The sequence below is a fragment of the Protopterus annectens genome, chromosome 9.part0 (assembly GCF_019279795.1).
Source record: "Protopterus annectens isolate FY-2018-M chromosome 9.part0, PAN1.0, whole genome shotgun sequence".
Lineage (NCBI taxonomy): Eukaryota > Metazoa > Chordata > Ceratodontiformes > Protopteridae > Protopterus > Protopterus annectens.
The window spans coordinates 539930503-539948832 of record NC_056743.1 but is presented as its reverse complement, the minus strand read 5'-3'; the positions used below and the strand labels follow the sequence as shown (position 1 = coordinate 539948832).

At 38.6% G+C, this 18330-nt stretch overlaps 1 protein-coding gene across 1 annotated transcript in view; it reads left to right on the top strand.

Moving 5' to 3' along the window:
• The window catches only part of UNC5D (unc-5 netrin receptor D), a 3101373-nt gene that overhangs the window by 291458 nt on the left and 2791585 nt on the right, over positions 1 to 18330 (top strand). The window lies entirely within an intron of this gene.

The following is an 18330-nucleotide window of genomic DNA, read 5'->3' as shown; positions in this document are numbered from 1 at the left end:
GGTGGGTTTGTCTTGTGAGCCTTGCCTAAAAAAGGCACTATGGGGGAGGCAAGAGCCTTAGCCAATATCCGGAAGCCCAGTGGTGACAGATGCAAGCCGTCCCTTGCGAAGCAGCGTGGCTTGTCCAGCATGTCATCCCAAGCAGACAGACATTGGATCCCCCTAGAATGACACCAGTATTTGAGCCAATTGTTAAAGCTGATCATCTTGTCTTTGTATTGTGGCATCATTCTTGGTGAGGGCAAGATGCTGCTCAGGGTCAGGGTCATACCAGCCTGGGCTACATAATCATAGAGCTCCTCTATGTCTCTTTTCATGTAGTCCAGGGAGGTACGTCTCAGGTCATTCACGCCGGCATGGACAATGACGGAGTCATATTTGTACTTGCTTTGGAGTGACCTGAGTGCGTATGTTATGTGGCGGATCCTAGCTCCCGATAGGCAGCTCACCATTACCCTCTCCTTGTTCAGCCTGGTAAGTGGAACGTCAGTGTGTCTGACTATAGAGTCACCTATTACTAGTGTATCAGGCATGGTGTTTGGCCTTAAGGGCTGTGATTGTTTGACACACTGATTTATTGAAGTATGTGTTGCATGTGTTATGTTTTGAGGTGGTGGATTCTTGGGTGTCTGCTTTGGGAGCCTCTGTTGTTTTGGTAAGTTTTTTGTTAGAGCCTCCGAGTATGTCTTTATGTTATTATGTGTTTGGTTTGCAGTTGTGGTAGGTCTATGTGGGACTGGGTTTGGTGTGTGTGTGGTTACCTTCTCCTCCTGTCTGGTCTTGCCAGTCCTGAGTTGAGAGAGTTCAGCCTCCAGTTTGGCTATATAGTTGCATCTCTCACATGTATTTGTGTTTGTTGGGAGGAGGAGAGGGTTGTCTGTCTACATGAGACAATTGTAGCATTGTCTCAAGATTCCCAGATTAACCAGCTGAACCAGAGAGGGTGCTAGTAATCTACCACTCGACATGCTAGAATATTATAAGGGAGTGCTGTGCCTTTAAGGGAAGTGGGTGCTCACAGGGAAGGTAGGTGGATGTAGTGCTTACTTTAGTTAGCGAGTGCTTACTTAGAAGAGAGGTTTTGAGAACAAGTGCTAGGCTTATAATAAAGTGATTAGACTGATTATTATAAGAGTAGAGCTTTCTTAAGGGAAAATTTGAAGAGCAGACTTGGCGGAGCCAGAAAAAGTTTAACCTTGTTTAACTGGCACTGCGCTATGCGCACAAATGCGCAAAGCCGTGCAAACATGGATTTTAAACAGGGGAACTTCAAAAGAGCTAGAAATGGTCCAAAACAATCAATTACTACAAGCTCTTGTGCTGAGGTCACTCCTTCAGGGACAGATAGGCTGCTCAAGGCTCCCCACTCCCACTGGCAAGCAAAGAAACTTCCTTCTATCCAAGTAAAGCAATGGACAACACAGGAACTGCACCACAGCCCAGAATACAGCAAAGCTTGTATACTGGTCTAAACTAGTCGAGGAGAGGCGGGAAAACAAGGATATATATATATTTTTTTGAGATAGAAAGCACACAGAAATGCGTTTTTTTTGTAATTCCCATGTTTTTTGCCCCCCTCCCCTTCTTAATATGGCACCATTTCACCTGTTGTACTACTCTTTTCTCTTGTCACTGTTACTTGTTACCTTGTCGCATGCTAATCTTCTATCAGTTCCTAAGATACAAATATGTATATATTTGTTAATTTATGTGCTTGAACCCTGTACTACAATAGGCAGCATGCTGCACTTTCCAAAACAGCCAAAGATACACGTTTCAAAAGAAATACAGCAAATGATTTTCAGCATCCACATGTCACACCCCCAAATCTGTATGTATAAGCTATGAATGTTTTTCCAGCCATCGGCTGAGTGATATTTTGGTGTTTTCTAATCTCCTGATTCAATTTTCTCCCATTTACCATGGCTCAGAATCTGATGTGCACTACATTAGAGATCTTCTTTCCACATAGCTGAACATCTGTGGTGTTAGAATATACACATAAGTGAGTGAGTATGGTAAACAAACAAAAAAACTCCACAAGTTCACCCAGTAATATTTTGAGAAGTTTATATAGATCAATGTGTGTGTTATACCTTTAAGAGCCATTCCAGTCTGTGAGCACATGCAAGCAAGAGTGCCATTTTGAATGAACAAAAGGAGTGCAAGTATGTATGTGCGTAGCATTCATTCACTTAGTTCATTTAAGTTTTATGTTAGTCATCCATCCTGATGTGTTTGTGTGTAGTAAACTACTTAAATGAACACCCAAGCCTCATTATCTTAATTGAATACACAGGACAATTGGGCAGCACAGTGGTAGTGTTGTTGCCTCACAGCAAGAGGTTCTCCAGTTCGATTCTAGGCTGGAGTGGCTTCTGTGTGGAGTCTGCATGTCCTCCCTGCATTCATGTGGGTTTCCTCAGGGTGCTCCTGTTTCCTCCCACTTTACAAACACATGTATCTAGAGCGTCTCTCCCTGGGCCTCCACTGGAAATTGGCTTCATTCCAAGTCGGACTTTCCCAGTTAACAAATGTTAAATAAATAAAATAAAGATGAGTGACATGGTGTCAGAATGGGATTTGAAGTAAACCTTCTTCAAGACTATAAGGCAAGCAGCCACAACTGGAGGAATATACAGAAGTGAATCATTCGAAGCTCAAATGACTCACAAAACTCACAAACATGTCAGAAAGATAAATCCAGGTACTAAAAGTCATTTAACTGATTTTTACTCAACAAATATAAAAGAAAGCATTCAAACCATTCAAAAGAGCTTCTAACTAAACTAAATGGTTGAAACTATGATATATTTATAAAAGTACTCAAAATGCTTAAAAAAAGGCTAAAAATGATGTCTGAATCGCATAAAATGTATAAAAAGGAGAAAACCACCATATTTTTTTTGCTATGTGCTTATGTTTCGTATTAACTAATGCTATTTGAAATATCTGAGGTGTGCAAAGTGTTTGCAAGTGTGTGGAGTGTTACAGTACAGTTATTTTGCAGAATACAGTCATTTCATGGAGATTGTTGTATAGTTGAATATTTTTCAAGTACCTGATGCATTTGAATATAATTACAAAAGCACTTTCTTTGCATGGCAGAGGGGTTTTGCAGATCTGCTCCACTTGTATTCGATAATAATATTGCTGAAAACTGGAGTGTTTGAGCAAGAGTACGATATTTTCATACAGGTTGCTTTTTCTGAAAAAGACACACATACAAAGACATTTATTTTTTTTTAATCTAGCTTATTCAGAAGTCATTGAAAGGGAGCGTTCACTGTGTATGCCCCAGCTGTGTATGCAGTGGAAGGGGAAGACCATCATATTGTGGTACCGGTTGAAAAGTGGAAAGACCCTGAGTGCTTAAAATTTAAATTTAGAGAAATGTGTAACCCACAAACAAATATCACAATGGAATGGCACATATTTTATTTATTTTATTTTTTATTTTGCATTTGTTGACTGGAGTAGTCCGACTGGATGCATGTCCATTTTAAGTGGACGCCCGGGGAGAAAAGCTCCAAGATACAAACAGAAAGAAAATTACACTGTTCATGTTAAACACTGTTTTCAAACTCTTTATATAAGCAAGTTACACAATTTCCAAAGTTTAAGAATTCACAAGTTAAAAGATCTAGAATTTGCAACACATCTGAATTGCAATAAAAGTATTTGACTCAATCATAAGGAGAGAGCTAGTCAGGCTTGGTACAAGGGCGTAGCCAATTTAGTTTCAAATACTGTTTGAGTCTTTTCTTAAATTGACTCAGGGTGGATTCTAGGGTGATGTCAGCAGGGAGAAAGTTCCAAGTTCTACCTACAGAGTTGGAAAACAGAGAGACACCAGCTGAATTATTAGTTTTGACAGTTTGAACTTGCAATCTATTGAAAGAGCAAAGAGGTCTGAGATTGTTGTAGGGGTTAATAATATTTTTAAGTGCAGGTTTATTGTCAGGTTGGTTAAGTACTTTTTGTTTCACTATAAGTTGGTTGTACTGAATTATGCTGGAGAGTTCTAACCACCCAAAATAGTTTAGGTTGTTACAGTGGTGTTTCCTGAAGGGAATTCTGGTGGCAAATCTGGCACTGTGATTGTAGCAGCTAGAGAGTTTGTTAAGATCAGTTTTACTTAAGTTGGTGAGTAGAGGGGATGCGTAGAGAAGAGTCGAGAGTAGATGAGAGCGTGCAATGGCAGATCTACCTAGTGGGATTAGGAAGGGTTTAATCTTGTATAGTGACCCAAGTTTTTTTATTGATGGTTTTGATAGTTTGACATGCATATCAAATTTAAGATTATTATCTATGATAACACCTAGAAGTTTTGTATAGGAGTCTGGGGAGATTGTAGTGCCATTGTTAGATTTTATGGAAAAGGATACTGCAGTGGACCTGCGAGTAGGTGAGAAAAGTAGCAACTTTATTTTATTGGGGTTTAAGATCAGACGATGATCAGACTATGTTAAAAGTTTTCTGGGTTGATGTCCACAGATCTGACTGGGATGTAACAGAGCAAATTAGAGTAGAGTCATCTGCATATTGAATACAGTTAGCATTTGGGATGACTGTGTAGAGGTCATTAATGAAAATGGAAAACAGAAGAGGTCCTAGTATAGAACCCTAGTGGACTCCCAGGGTATTAGGTAGGAGGTTAGATAGTTTGTTCTGCCATAGGACGGCCTGTTGTCTGCCACTCAGATAAGATTGGAACCATTGAAGAACTTTATTATCAAAGCAAATTGTTTTCATGGTGTGGATTAGTAGCTGGTGATCGACCATATCAAAAGCCTTGGAGAGATCCAAGAAGAGGGCTGAGGATAATTTATTATTGCTACGGTTATAGTTTATGGCATCAGAGAAGGCTGAGAGGGCTGAGGTGGTACTGTGATGAGGCCTGAAACCATACTGAGAGTTTGCCAAGAGGTCGTTCTGAATTAAGTGGTGTAGCAGTTGTCTATGGATACATTTTTCCATGATTTTAGCCATTGGTGGCAATATAGCTATTGGTCTGAAATTAGACAGTTCAGTGGAGCTGCCACCTTTGTGGAGTGGTATCACATGGGATATTTTACAGATGGAGGGGATGGTGGCTTCTGTTATGGTTAGATTAATTGGTATGGAGATGGGGTATGCTATGGCATCAGCAGATTTTTGTAGATACTCAGCGGAGAGAAGATCTGCTGATACTGTGGTGGGTTTTAATTTTTTGATGAGGGTATGGATAAGTGATGTAGCAACTGGCTGGAAGCTGAAGGAGAGTTGGGTACAGGGAGTGGTGGACTCTGGGCCAGGGCAGCTTGGAGGTAGCTGTCTCACTAGGGCTTGAATAGTCTCAGTGAAGAAAGTATTGAAGATGTTTGAGACTTCCACAGGTGCTTTATCAATAGAGGCTGCAGGAGTTGGAGTGGTGGTTTGTCCTGGGTGTAATAGTTTATTTATACCTGCCTAGAACTTCTGAGGGTTGTTTTGATTTATTTGATGAACATTACAGTAGTAGTTTTTTTTATATTTTATACAAGAGATCAAAAGTCTGGTGCAACTTTTGCAGCCTATATAACTGACTTGAAAAACAAGGCAAAAACATGCCGATTTGGTGATTTAAGAGATGATAAAACACAAAAGCCAGAAGAAGTAGCTGAATTGAACCCTCTCAAAATATTGCAGACTGCAAATCACCACACATTTGTAGAATGCAGAATCCACTTTATTAACTTCAGACAAAAAATCCAAGGATGAGCGCTTTCATCCAGAAAGATCTAGACTTCATCAGACTGGACAAAAGCGCTCATCCTTGGATTTTTTGTCTGAAGTTAATAAAGTGGATTCTGCATTCTACAACTGTGTGGTGATTTACAGGCTGCAATACTTTGAGTTGGTTCAATTCAGCTACTTCTTCTGTCTTTTGTGTTTTATCTGCTTCAGTTTGTGCTTTGTGACTTTTTTGATTTAAGAGATGAGTTGATAAAAGACAGGCTCATGTGTGGTATTAAAGATAATGTAGTGAGAAAGATTTTGCTTTGAGACAGTCTTTTGACTTTGAATAAGCTGATAGAGATTTGTCAGATATATGAACTCACAGAAAAACACACAAATATGCTTACAATGAGAAAAGCATGCTTGGAGTGCCTTCAAGTACTAATGCTGATAGCATGCAGCACAAGGTCAACAGATACAGGACTAACTGCAGCATCACACCCTATGCCTCTCTAGTAAAACCTATGTTCACTTCAGCAAAACCCAGGGCAGCTACAATAAAACCCAGGGCACACTCAGTAAAGCAGAGGGGTGAGTCAACAAAACTTGTGACAGGCCTCATAGTCAACTGTCATAATTGTGGAGGTAGCCATAAGCCCAAACGACAGAAGTGCTTAGCTTTTGGTCAGCAGTGCCACACGTAAAAAGTGGAATCATTTCAAAAGGTTCTGTAACTCAAAAGGGGCATATTCTTTTATTAAAAGAGAGCATTCAGTGAGGCAAGTTGATTAACTAGAAAGTTGTGACTTTTTATGTTGATGGTGTGTCTCTGCTTGATGAAACACTCAATGTAGTAGATTTGTTGACAAAGAATTAAGTATTTTGTACTGTTCTGATTAATGGGAGACGTGTAGAGCTCAAAGATGATACTGGTTCATAGTGCAATGTTATGTCAGCAGCAATGTTTGTGAAAGTAAAAGCTAATGAGAAGCTTGATCTGACAAAGTGTGTGAAGCTTGTTGCTTATGGCATTGAAGAAATTCAAACCAAAGTCTCAGTAGGGTATTCATGTTATTCTGCTGGAACAGCTATGACTTGCAATTTTATGTAGTCAAGAGAGACGGGTAGTATTTGTTAGGCTGCAAAGACAGTTTAAAAATGGGACTAATTTCATTTAATACAGAAGTCCACCATGTAAGCCTTTGCTACAATGAAAATTTTGCACAAACTATTTTTCTGACTATTCTGATCTTTTTGAAGACAAGTTGGGCAAACTCCCGTTGTTTTTTCCATGAAGTTAGACCACAAGGTAAATCCAGTTATCAAACCAATAGCCATGTAAGGCAGAGTCAAAGCTGAGCTAGACCGAATGGTGCAGCTAGGAGTAATTTGTCCTGTAGAAGAACCAATAAAATGGGGATCCTCCATGGTGGTAGCTCATAAGAAAAGCTCAGATGGTATTAGACTATGTATTGATTTAAGAGATTTGAATAAAGCACTAAAACAACATCATCCAATTCGTACAGTTGAGGAAGTTGCTTTTCTAATGCCAAATGCCACTTTTTCTCTGTTTTAGATGCAATAAGTTTATTTTTGGCAAATTTTGCTTGACAGAAAATCTTCATTGCTAACCACTTTCAGTATACCATTTGGAAGATGCAGATTTGAGAATGCCATTTAGGATAAATTCTGCCAGTGAAGCCTTTCAACATACGATGGTCAATTTTTTTCTAGCTTTTTCTTTCTAGGAGGCAGTGGTGAAGTCGAACATGATGGAAACTGCAGGAAAGTTATGGAAATGCTCGTGAACTGAATCTTAAGCTAAATCCTCAGAAATGCAAGTTCAGGCTACAAGAAGTTACTTATGTGGGTCATTTGTTTACCAGTTCAGGCTTATGACCAGATCCTTCTAAGCAAACGTCAATTCTTAAGATGTTGGCATAGTCCACTATTTGGGGCAGGTTTATTCCAGATTTGAGTGACCTTTCAGCACCTCTAAGAGAGCTGACACTTAAAGATGCAACTTGGTCCTTGTTGGAACAACACCAAAGAGCATTTGATGTCCTGAAACAGACAATTGCCAGTCCATCCACTTTAAGATTGTATGATGTTCACAAACCAGCAACTCTTTCTTGTGATGCTTCAAAGTTTGGTCTTGGTGCAGTTATTCTTTATGTAGACAGAACAGTAGACTATGCCTCCAGAACTCTGACCCAAACTGAGATACAGCATGCTGAAATAGAGAAAGAGCTCTTAGCTTATTGTGTTTCTGTGTTTGAGGTCCATGATATTGTTTATGGCTGACCTGTTCAAATTGAGACTGACCACCGACCTTTGATTAGTATTTTGAAAAAGTCAGTGCACACAGCTCCTATGAGATTGCAATGAATGATGTTAAAATTGCAAAAGTACAGTTTTCATTTGGTTTATACAAAAGGCAATCTTCTTTATCTTGCTGATACTTTATCCAGATCACCCAGAAAAAAAAACTATTAAACAGCATGAAAATGAGCAACCTGATTTTGAAGTCAAGGAGTGAGAAATTTTTCTTTCACACATCTTGGTGAGCTCAGAACTCATACAGCTTCGGATCTAATTCTCCAGAAGCTTAACCACTTTATCAGTCAAGGATGGCTGTCAAAGCAATCTTGTTTGCCACTAGACATGCAGCAGTATTTTCCTTAGAGACAAGATTTTGATGGAAGATGGTATCATCATGAAAGGTCCAAAAGTGATTGTTCCAAAATCCTTGCAACAAGAGTATTTTAAAATCTTGCATTATCACCCCGCAGGAACTGATTCTGTCAAAAGAAGGGTAAGAGGACTGGTATTCTGGCCTTATATGTCAAAAGATATTGAGAGAGAACTTTCAGCTTGTTCTGTTTGTAATGGTACTAAACCGCATTAACAAAAAGAACCACTTCAGCTAAGCCAGATTTCTAAACTACCCTGGTTGACAGTAGCTACAAATATTTTTGAATGGAATGGCCAACATTACTTGGTGTTAGTAAACTCTTATTCATATTGGTTCAAAATTCTCCTGCTTCCAAATCTCATATCCAGCACTGTCATTACAAAGTTGAAAAGATATTTTTCTGTCCATGATAGTCCACACAGTCATTTCTGGCAAAGGTGCACTGTTTACAAATCAGCATTTTAAAAGATTTGTTGAAACATGGAACTTTGTTCATGTTACTTGTAGTCCTGAATGCCAACAGTCAAATGGCCTGGCTGAACGTGCAGTTCAAAGTGTAAAACAGCTGTTGGAGAAATCTAAACATGAAATTACTGATGTTTTTCTTAACCTGCTTAATCTCAGAAACATTCCTCATGACACTACCCAGAGATTAATGTTGAGACAAAGCAGAATCAAAAACCTGTCAAGTCCACAGGCAAAACCAAAAAAACATCCAAAATGGCAAACTGCACCCGAAGCAAGGGTTAAAACAAAACATCTTTATTAAACAAAATAAAAGGATGAGTACTTTTATCTACAATGTAGACTTCATCAGAACAATTAAAATAACCCAGCCAACCAACCAATTTAAAATAACTATTCACCAATCAAAATACCCATTCCAAAATAATTTATAAGTCCACATGGATTGCCTTAAAGTCAACCTGTACAAAATGAAATAACTAACTCATATATGGTGAAATAAATACATTGATACTTAGTTGAAAACTTGTTAAAAGCTAAAAGGTGACATGTTATTAACAATAAAACAGTAAATAAATGCTTTAAAACAAATTCAAATGCAAAAATAATAATAAAATTCTCATATGTTAATTTCTCGGCCATTAAAATAAATACATTTATAATTTAGCTGGTCTCAAATTCATAACACTAGCAATACTAATATTGTCATTTAAGCCTGAACCACACTACCATTCAGTGCAGATTTGCTGATTCTGAGTACTAAAAATAACAAAGCAGTAAAAGCTCAACTCCTAAAGAAGCATTTATTTGTTCATATGCATTTATTTATTTATTTCAGTTTGGTAACCGGGGAAGTTCACCGGGCACAAGTGTGTGTGCCTGTTTTCAGTGGAGGCCCGGGGAGAAAAACTCCGTAGAACATATAACAGTAAGGTTACAAAAGCAAGGAAGTTACAGAATAAAGTACAGTTTACAAATATTTGCATTCCGTATCAGGCTTGATCAACAAAGATAATTTGCATATATCTGATGGTTGTACAATAGAGATTCATTGAAATATACCTTCATTACAATTGAAGTATAGGAACATTATACATACAATCATCGTAGAAACATTATACATACAAACATTTAAAGTAAGGAAACACTTTACATGCATTCATTTGAAGTAAGAGGCTATTTACAATATTTGCAAAGTTGAAATTGTGTATTGTAAAGCAATTGCAGAGAGCTTGAGTCAACTCAAGGGGATAGTTATTGGGGTATTAGAGAGATTAGGAACCTAGGAGAGAAACCTACTCAGGGCATTTGTTAAATGGAATTAGGGTGAAAGAAGGTGCATTTCCATTTGGAGGACAAGTAAGTGAAAAGCTAGGATTTGAAGTTTTCTGAGTTAGCTATTGTCCTAAGTGTGAATAGGAGAGAATTCAATTTCTTGCCTAGTGAGAAAGAGAGGAGAAGTTGGCCAGCAGGTCATTTAGGTTTGTGGATAGTAATTAGGTTTTGATGTTCAGATCTGAGAGGTCTATTAGGGGTGTAGGGGGGAAGGATGCTTGTTAGAGGTGGAAATTTATTTGGATGAAATACAAGTCTGTGTGCTGTGGTAAGTTGGAGGCAGTCTAGGTAATTAAGGAGTTCTAGCCAGTTCAGATAATGAAGGTTATGGCAGTGATGGGTGGAATTTTTGGATCTGGTGGCAAATTTAGAGATCGTATTATAGTAGTTTTCTATTTTAGAGGTGATGGTAGAGGCCAGGTTAGTTAGAAGAGGGGCTCCATATAACAGGGATGGGAGGAGGTATGTAGTAGACAAAGCATGTCTTGTTGCGTTGGAGAGAGAGAAATTATTTCTGTAAAGCATACCTAACTTTTGATGGATTTTCATTGTATTTTGTTGAATGTGGATATCAAACTTGAGGTGTTCATCAATAGTAATGCCAAGAAGTTTTGTGAAGGCAACCACTTCTATGGGAGAGTTAGTCTGGCTAAGGACTTTAAATTAATTTTTGTCATAAGGGAAAGTCTTGGAGGGAGAGAATAGTAGACTTTTAGATTTATTTGCATTTAGTGACAGGTGGTTATGTTGCATCTAGTTTTCAGTAGTAGAAAAAGTAGTTTGGGTTTTAGTCAGTAGTTCTGGGATGTTTAAGGCAGAGAAGACTAATGTAGAGTCGTCTGCATATTGAATAATTTTGGCATCAGGAATAGCAGAGTGAAGGTTATTGACAAAGATGTTAAAAAGCATAGGTCCGAGGATGGACCATTGAGAGATGCCAGTTGGGGTAGGAAGAAAGGAGGATGTTGAGTTCTTTCATTTGACTGCCTCAGATCTGTGTGACAGGTAGCTAGAGAACCAGGATACAGTATTTGGTGAGAGATGTAGGTTTGAGAGATGATAGATAAGGTGTTTATGGGAAACAGTATCAAAAGCTTTAGAAAGGTAGAGAAGAACTGTGGAAACTAAGGGTCTTGAATCTTGGGCTTGGTTGACAGTTTCTAAAAAGGAGAGTAGAGTGGTTATAGTGCTATCGCCTGGGCAGAAGCCATGCTGGGTAGATGTAAGGAGTTTGTTTTGGGTTAGGAAAGGCATAAGTTGGAGGTGGATACATTTTTCTAAGATTCTGGTGATTAGTGAGAGCAGAGTAATGGGCTGGAAGTTTGAGATGTCGGTATTTTTGCCTCCTTTGTGGAGAGGAAGAATGTAGGCTGAATGACATAGTTTGGGTACATAAGATTTTTTTATAGATCTGTTGATTATGATGCTAATTGGGAGAGCTATACTTTCGGCTGCACATTTTATGAAACAGGATGGAATATTATCAGAAGCACTGGAGCAAGGTTTAAGTTTGGATAGGAGTCTTTTTATGAGACTGGTAGAGACTAGTTTAAGCTCAAACATAGGGAGGTTATGTGAAGAGAAATGGTGGACAGGTGGATTATTGTTGGGCTAAGTCTTGGTCAGGTTAGAAATAGTTTCAATAAAGAATGAATTAAACTTGAAGCCTAATTCAAGGTCAGATATACTTGGGTCAGGACATGGGTTATTCTTGGAGCCAGGGGTGAGAAGGGAGTTTATAGATTTCCAGAATTGCTTGGGGTTATTTTTGGACTGGAGCTTAATATAGTAGGATTTTTTGTCCTTAATGATGCCTTGTTTTGCGAGGTTGTGGAATTGTTTTTATTTGAACAGGGTTTTAGGCAGTTTATGTTATGGTAAACTTCCAGGATTTGTCCCAATGAAGTATAATTTGTTTGCATTCTTTGGAGAGCCATGGAGTGGTATTTGTTTTTATCCTTCTGTTTCTTAGTGGGGCTAGGGAGTTTAGAGTGTCATGGAAGATAGAGTTGAAGTGGTCTATAGCTTTATCAAGAGGAAGGGTGTTTAGGATTTGCCAGTTCATTTGTTGTAGAATATTTGAGAAAGTTGGGAGTCTGAAGTTGCTAAGGTTGAGAGTGAGAATGTACTGATGCTGATGTTGGTTAGAGCTAACTGAACAATGAATGAAGGCTGGAACGTGGTCGCTAATGGTGTCGGGAATGGTGCCAGCGTAAGTTATTTTCTTTGGATGGGTGACTAGGATTCAGTCTATAATAGATCCTCGGCGATTTGTTCTGTTGGGTTGGGTGGTGGACAGGATTACTTGACTAAAGTTATAGAGTTTAATGGATAAGGAGTGAGAGGGACTATTGAACTTGTTCCAGTCGAGATATATATCCCCTAGTATGTAAGTTTCATAACTAATTTCAGATGATGCTCATAAGAGAATATCTTCAAGGGTAGAGATGTTGTTGCCGGGAGATATATATATAGGACAATGATGGAGATATTCTTGTGTTTATTCATCTTTAGTAGACCAACTTTTCAGTATTGTTGAACTGAGGGATTGGAATTTGGAGGGGAATTAAGGTGAGGAAGAGTAGAGTAGATTAGAGCAGTGCCGCTGCCTTTTTTATTTAGTCGGTCAGTTCTGAAAGACTGAAATCCTGTAGGCAGGATTTCATTGTCAGAGATATGGGGTTTGAGCCAGATTTCTGAGATGGCTAAGATGTCTGTTTGGTTATGGCTTAGCCATGCTTGAAATTGGTGAGTTTTATTGTTGAGACTTTGGGCAGTGAGTGTAAAAAATTTCAGGGAATTGTGGGGGGAGGAGGTAGGAAGAAGGAGAAGGGGGGGAGGGAGTTATTAGAAAGGGGACTAGGGCCAGGGGTTGGGATGAATATCCCCAGCTAATATTAGGTTGTTGAAGGAAGAAACTTTTAGCCATTTGGGTTTATATTGCATGAGTTTGGGTAGAACTAACATTAGTTTAGGGGTAAGTATTTTCGCTGTAGTTGTAATAATTTTAGGATAAAATAGGTGCAGGGGTGAAGCTGAATGAGGGAAGAGGAGATGGAGTAGAAATGAGTGTATGAATGAGGGAGAAGAATGTTAAGTGCGTCAGTTTGAGATGCAGGTAGGATAGGTTGTACATTGGAGGAATATGAGCTGGCATAACATAGGGGAATTAGGAATACAAGGAAGAGGCAGGGGGCCCGGAGGGTGTGGAGAAATAAGAGGAGCATATTAAGACAAAGGTAGTTTAATAAGTATAATTCAGGGGAAGAAACAGGTAAGAAATAAGAGGGGGTAGTGACAGAGAAGAAGCTTATCTTAGTTTAAAATGAAACCGAGGAGGGGCCTTAAGTGGTGGGGAATAGAGAGTGTGATATGTTTATGTAGGAGGGAGAAAGGAGGAATAGTAATGAGGGAAGGGCTTCTATTGGGTAATTAAAGAGGGTGGAGAGGAAGTAATGTGAGAAGAGCTTCTATTGGGTAGTTGGTTTGAGTGGGTGGAGAATGGGTAGAATAAATGTAAAGGTGCTTGGGTGGGTGGAAATTGGGGGCAGGGTAGGGGAGCGGAATGAGCATGCAGGGCGAACAGAGAGGGTAGAACCAAGGAGAGCCAAGGAGGAGGAGAAAGTGGAGAGTGTATCAGTGAAGGAGAGAACAGATCTGAGGTAAGGAGACTACAATAAAGGCACTCGGTATTGGAGTTGAAGGAAGCAGAAGGTTCACAAGAGCTAGAGGGTATACAGGGCAGAGATAGTTTAATATAGTGTTGGCTAAATCTGAGGATAAGGACAGGGCAGAGTTAGGTTGAGTAATGTAAGCAAGCTTTGAGGTATAGGTAGAAGCAGGAATGTTGCCACCTAGTGGCCAGACTGGGTAATTACAAAGGTAGATCTTGGACACACAGGGGAAATGGGAAAGAAGCCAGGAAGGTTAAGAGGGAGCAATCAAGCCTGTGGTAGGCTGCTAGCTATTGCTCACTGGGTTGCTATACCAGAGGGCACTTGCATTGTAATGTTTAGCTTATATTAGGGTACATACATTTGATATTAATTCTTGGGGAGACAAGGATGTAATAGAAGCACAGCAGGAGTCTTTTTATGATATCCGTTCAAGGGAAGCCAGGGATTCCAAGCAGAGGACTGGGAGGCACCTGGGGTGGTAGTGATTCAGTGGCAATACACCTTAAGTGGAGCCAGCAGCCTACACAGTACAGGACTGGAGGGTATTTAAAAATTGTCCCAAAAGTCCTACTATGATCAAACCATCAAGGCTCTGAAGCCATTAAAAGAAGGAGAGATGGTGAGGATGTAGACAGCAAAAGGATTTGACCAAATAGGACTTGTGAAACATTTGTAAGAGGAATCAAGATCATACATCATTGAGTTGCAAGGGATGGAATTAAAGCAGATTTGGAAACATTTACTGCTGGAGTCTGAGCCAGTGTTACAGCATCTAGTCTGGAATAAAGACTCTAATTCTCAAAGTGATTTGTCCAGTGTTCCTGTTCTAGAGAACATTTCATTGTATGTTCCTGTTCATGAAATTATCCATGAAAATCCAAAAAAAGAACATTCCCCAGTGACTGTCCCTTTTTGCTAAACCCAGTTCTAATTATGAAATTACAAGGTCAGGTCATATGTCAAGATCTAATTCTAAATACACGGCAACCTGGACATGATTGTTATTGTTTGTATATATCTGTATAATTTGCATCCTTATCCAATTGTTATTTTCATTGCAGGACAGAATAGTCAAATTGGGAGGACGGAGATCAGAGTGTGTGTTGTGCCTTTAAGAGCCATTCTAGTATGTGGGCATGTGAATATAAGTGCAGAGCACGTGTAAGCAAGAGTGCCATTTTGAGTGAGCAGCCAGAGTAAAAGAATATATGTGTGTAGCAGTCCAGTTTGTTTAAGTTTAATGTTCCTGCTATCCATCCTGATGTGTTTGTGTGTAATAAACGTCTTAAATGAACACCCAAGCCTCATCGTCTTATTTGAATATACAAGACGAGCGACAATTTAGATGTTAGTTTATAATTCCATCCAGTTCTATTAGAGGAAGAACACACACACACATACACACACACACACACACACACACAAACACACACACACACACACACACACACACACACACACACACACACACACACACACACACACACACACACACACACACACACACACAAAATAATCTGAACTAGTATGAGAGTGCAGTCAACCCACATAACCACTATGAATGCAAACATCCAGTAGGCTAGGCTCAGAGTTTCTGTGCAATGACACAGTAAGCACTCACCATGATGACAAATAGAATAATAATTTAGCAGTTTAGTTTGAAATGTCCCCAAGTTAAGAAGATTTCAAATGATGATTGGTAGATAGTTCTGATTTGCTGGAACCACACTGATCAAAGCTCATTTTCTTTTATACACCAACATTTATGCTCCAGTGACTCAACCATCACACTTAATCTCAGTAAGTGATAGTCTGAGGAAACTTTCAAAGTATTTGCAACTGCAAGAACTGTAAAGCTGGGGAAGCAACTGAAATGGTATACTGGCAGCAAACAAGCTGATTCTGTTAGCAGTAGTTGGGCAGTTGGCTTACTGCTTGAAGAGACGGTGGTGTTCTCAAGCAGCAGATAAAGATATAAAGTAGAACATTGTGTAACAGTGCCTGGAATTATGGTAATATCAGAAGAACAGTTGAGGACTGCTACTGCCAGGGCATATTCATGCGTATGAGTTAATATATCCAGCCCTGTTGCCCTTATTGTCCTGGAGTCAGATAACTAGCAACCCTACATGTTATCCTAATGTGACTTAGAGCCTTGCTTACTTTTACATCTGTGCAGATATTTATAACTATATATCTCCTCAGTAATGTTATTAGTTGTGCCAACAAGCTGCTCTATCCCTGTGTTTTGTACAGTGCTATGGTTCATGGATTCAAATGTGCTACTAAATACATATCACTGAAAAGTCAGCATTTAAGTAAACTTCCTGTGGATAATCTGCTAGGACACAGGTTCCCAAAGTATGTGCTGCTGCACGCTGGGGAGCCGCGGATTCCTCACAGGGGCACTGTGAACTGATAAGCTTAGCCACAAAATAAACAGCAAACTAATAAGCTTAGTTACTAAGCTTATTAGTTTGTGGTTTATTTTGTGGCTGAGTTACACAATCAAGTTCACCACTTGCAGATACTAAGCAGTTTTACATATTTATGACCCTCTTTGGTTGGATCCTTATAGAGGACTGTTTGTCCCCTTACAGCAATGAAGACGCACATCTGAGATAGGGATTTATTTTTGCAAGAAAAACACATTTTAGAAATTAAATTTTGTTATAGTTATTCTATTGCAAAAAACTAAGTTCAGGAAGAATAAAAAACAAAACTTTAATAATGTTTAATTAACCTGCTCATCGCACATGGTGTACAAGTGGGATTCATAAAAAAAATGTTCTTCCAGAACGAAGAAAGTAGTCTGTTTGAGTTTATTAGTCGACCTTTATGTCACCTTTTACTGAATAATAAACATGAAATGCCTTCGCTTTAAATTGTTTGGTAGTGTGTTCAACCTTAATTCTGAAAGACAAGAAATGGAAGCATTAATACACACAATAAGAAAAACATCCAGAGTTTAAATCAAAAGTAAATCCGCATTAGTCCGCTGAGTAAATATGCTTTTAATAGTAAAAACTGTGCTAAAGAGACTGGAAGGTACTTTTAAATGCTTTAATAAGTGAAACTAGTAAGCACTTTCATAAAACGTCTTCAGACCATATCAAATTACAAAATCCAGTCATTAAATAGCAATTTAAAAAACAAACAGCCAATAAACATGCAGTTCTTATACACATGATGAAAAAACAATTAAAACATCTTCCTCTTCAATTTAGGTTTTAAAGAAACCTTATCGAGTCCAAAAGCTTTATCAGCTTGCAGATGTAATATCCAAAATAATTCATGTCTTTCAGTATTGTTAGTAATGTCACCAAGTCTACCATTTTCACTAATCATCTCAATAACTTTAAAACTAAAATTATGTGTGGCATCAGTGTCTTTAATATGCCTAGCCAGGGAATTATTAACATTCATATTTATTAATATTTAGATTCCTGATGTCCCTCTGGTGCTACCTCTTTTTTCAAGGAGCATTCTATTTGTTTTACCTACGTAAACATTTTTGCATACATTACACTGTGCCAGATATACTAAATTCTTAGTCCTACAAGTTGCATGGACTTTAAAGTTATAAATAGTACAAGTACAGGGGTGTATGAAGCTATTATGTGAATCAATTAGGTGGCAGAAGTCGCAGGAACCACAAGGAAAAGTCTCCTGTGTGTTACTAACATTGCTTATCACAGAATTCTTATAGCATATTAATATTTTAAGGGATTTTTTATTCCAAAACAAAAAGGTCGGTTCTGTTCCTATTATGGCATTAATTGTATTATCCGATGTCAGAACATGCCAGTTCTTTTTTATTGTATCACATATAACCTTGATATTACTAGAATAGTTCATATCTGAAAAATATGGAGAGGCTCCACTGCCTCATTAATGCCTTTTTCGACTTCACCATCCTGTTAACCTCTTCCTATCATTTCATCACCTAGTACTTCCAGATCTGTCATAAATCTATCATCCCTATTGTTAAGAAGGGAAAGCCTCATTGCCTGGCCTTTAATAATGTTTATAAAAATATGTGGGGGGGGGGGGTGAAGGCTATTCCTGTGCAACATATGATTTTTATGACCGTCTTTCCTATAGTAGCTGGTAATAACATTACCAGATGAATCCTTCTGTAATTGTACATCTAAGAAATCTATCTGTTGTGTAGAATAACTACTGGTAAACTTCAGAAACATTGTGGTGCCATGCAAATATTCTAAAAAACATAAGAAATCTTCTATAGTTCCCTGCCAAAGCATAAAAACATCATCTATAAAATGTTTATAGAACTTAATATGACCCAGGAAACCATTATTGGCCAGGACGCATGTCTTTTCCCACTGTGCCAACACCATATTAGGGTAGCTGTTGGCACAGGGGGTGCCCATGGCCACTCTAATCTTTTGTCTATAATAGCAATTGTCAAAAGTAAAGACATTATTGTCCAAAATG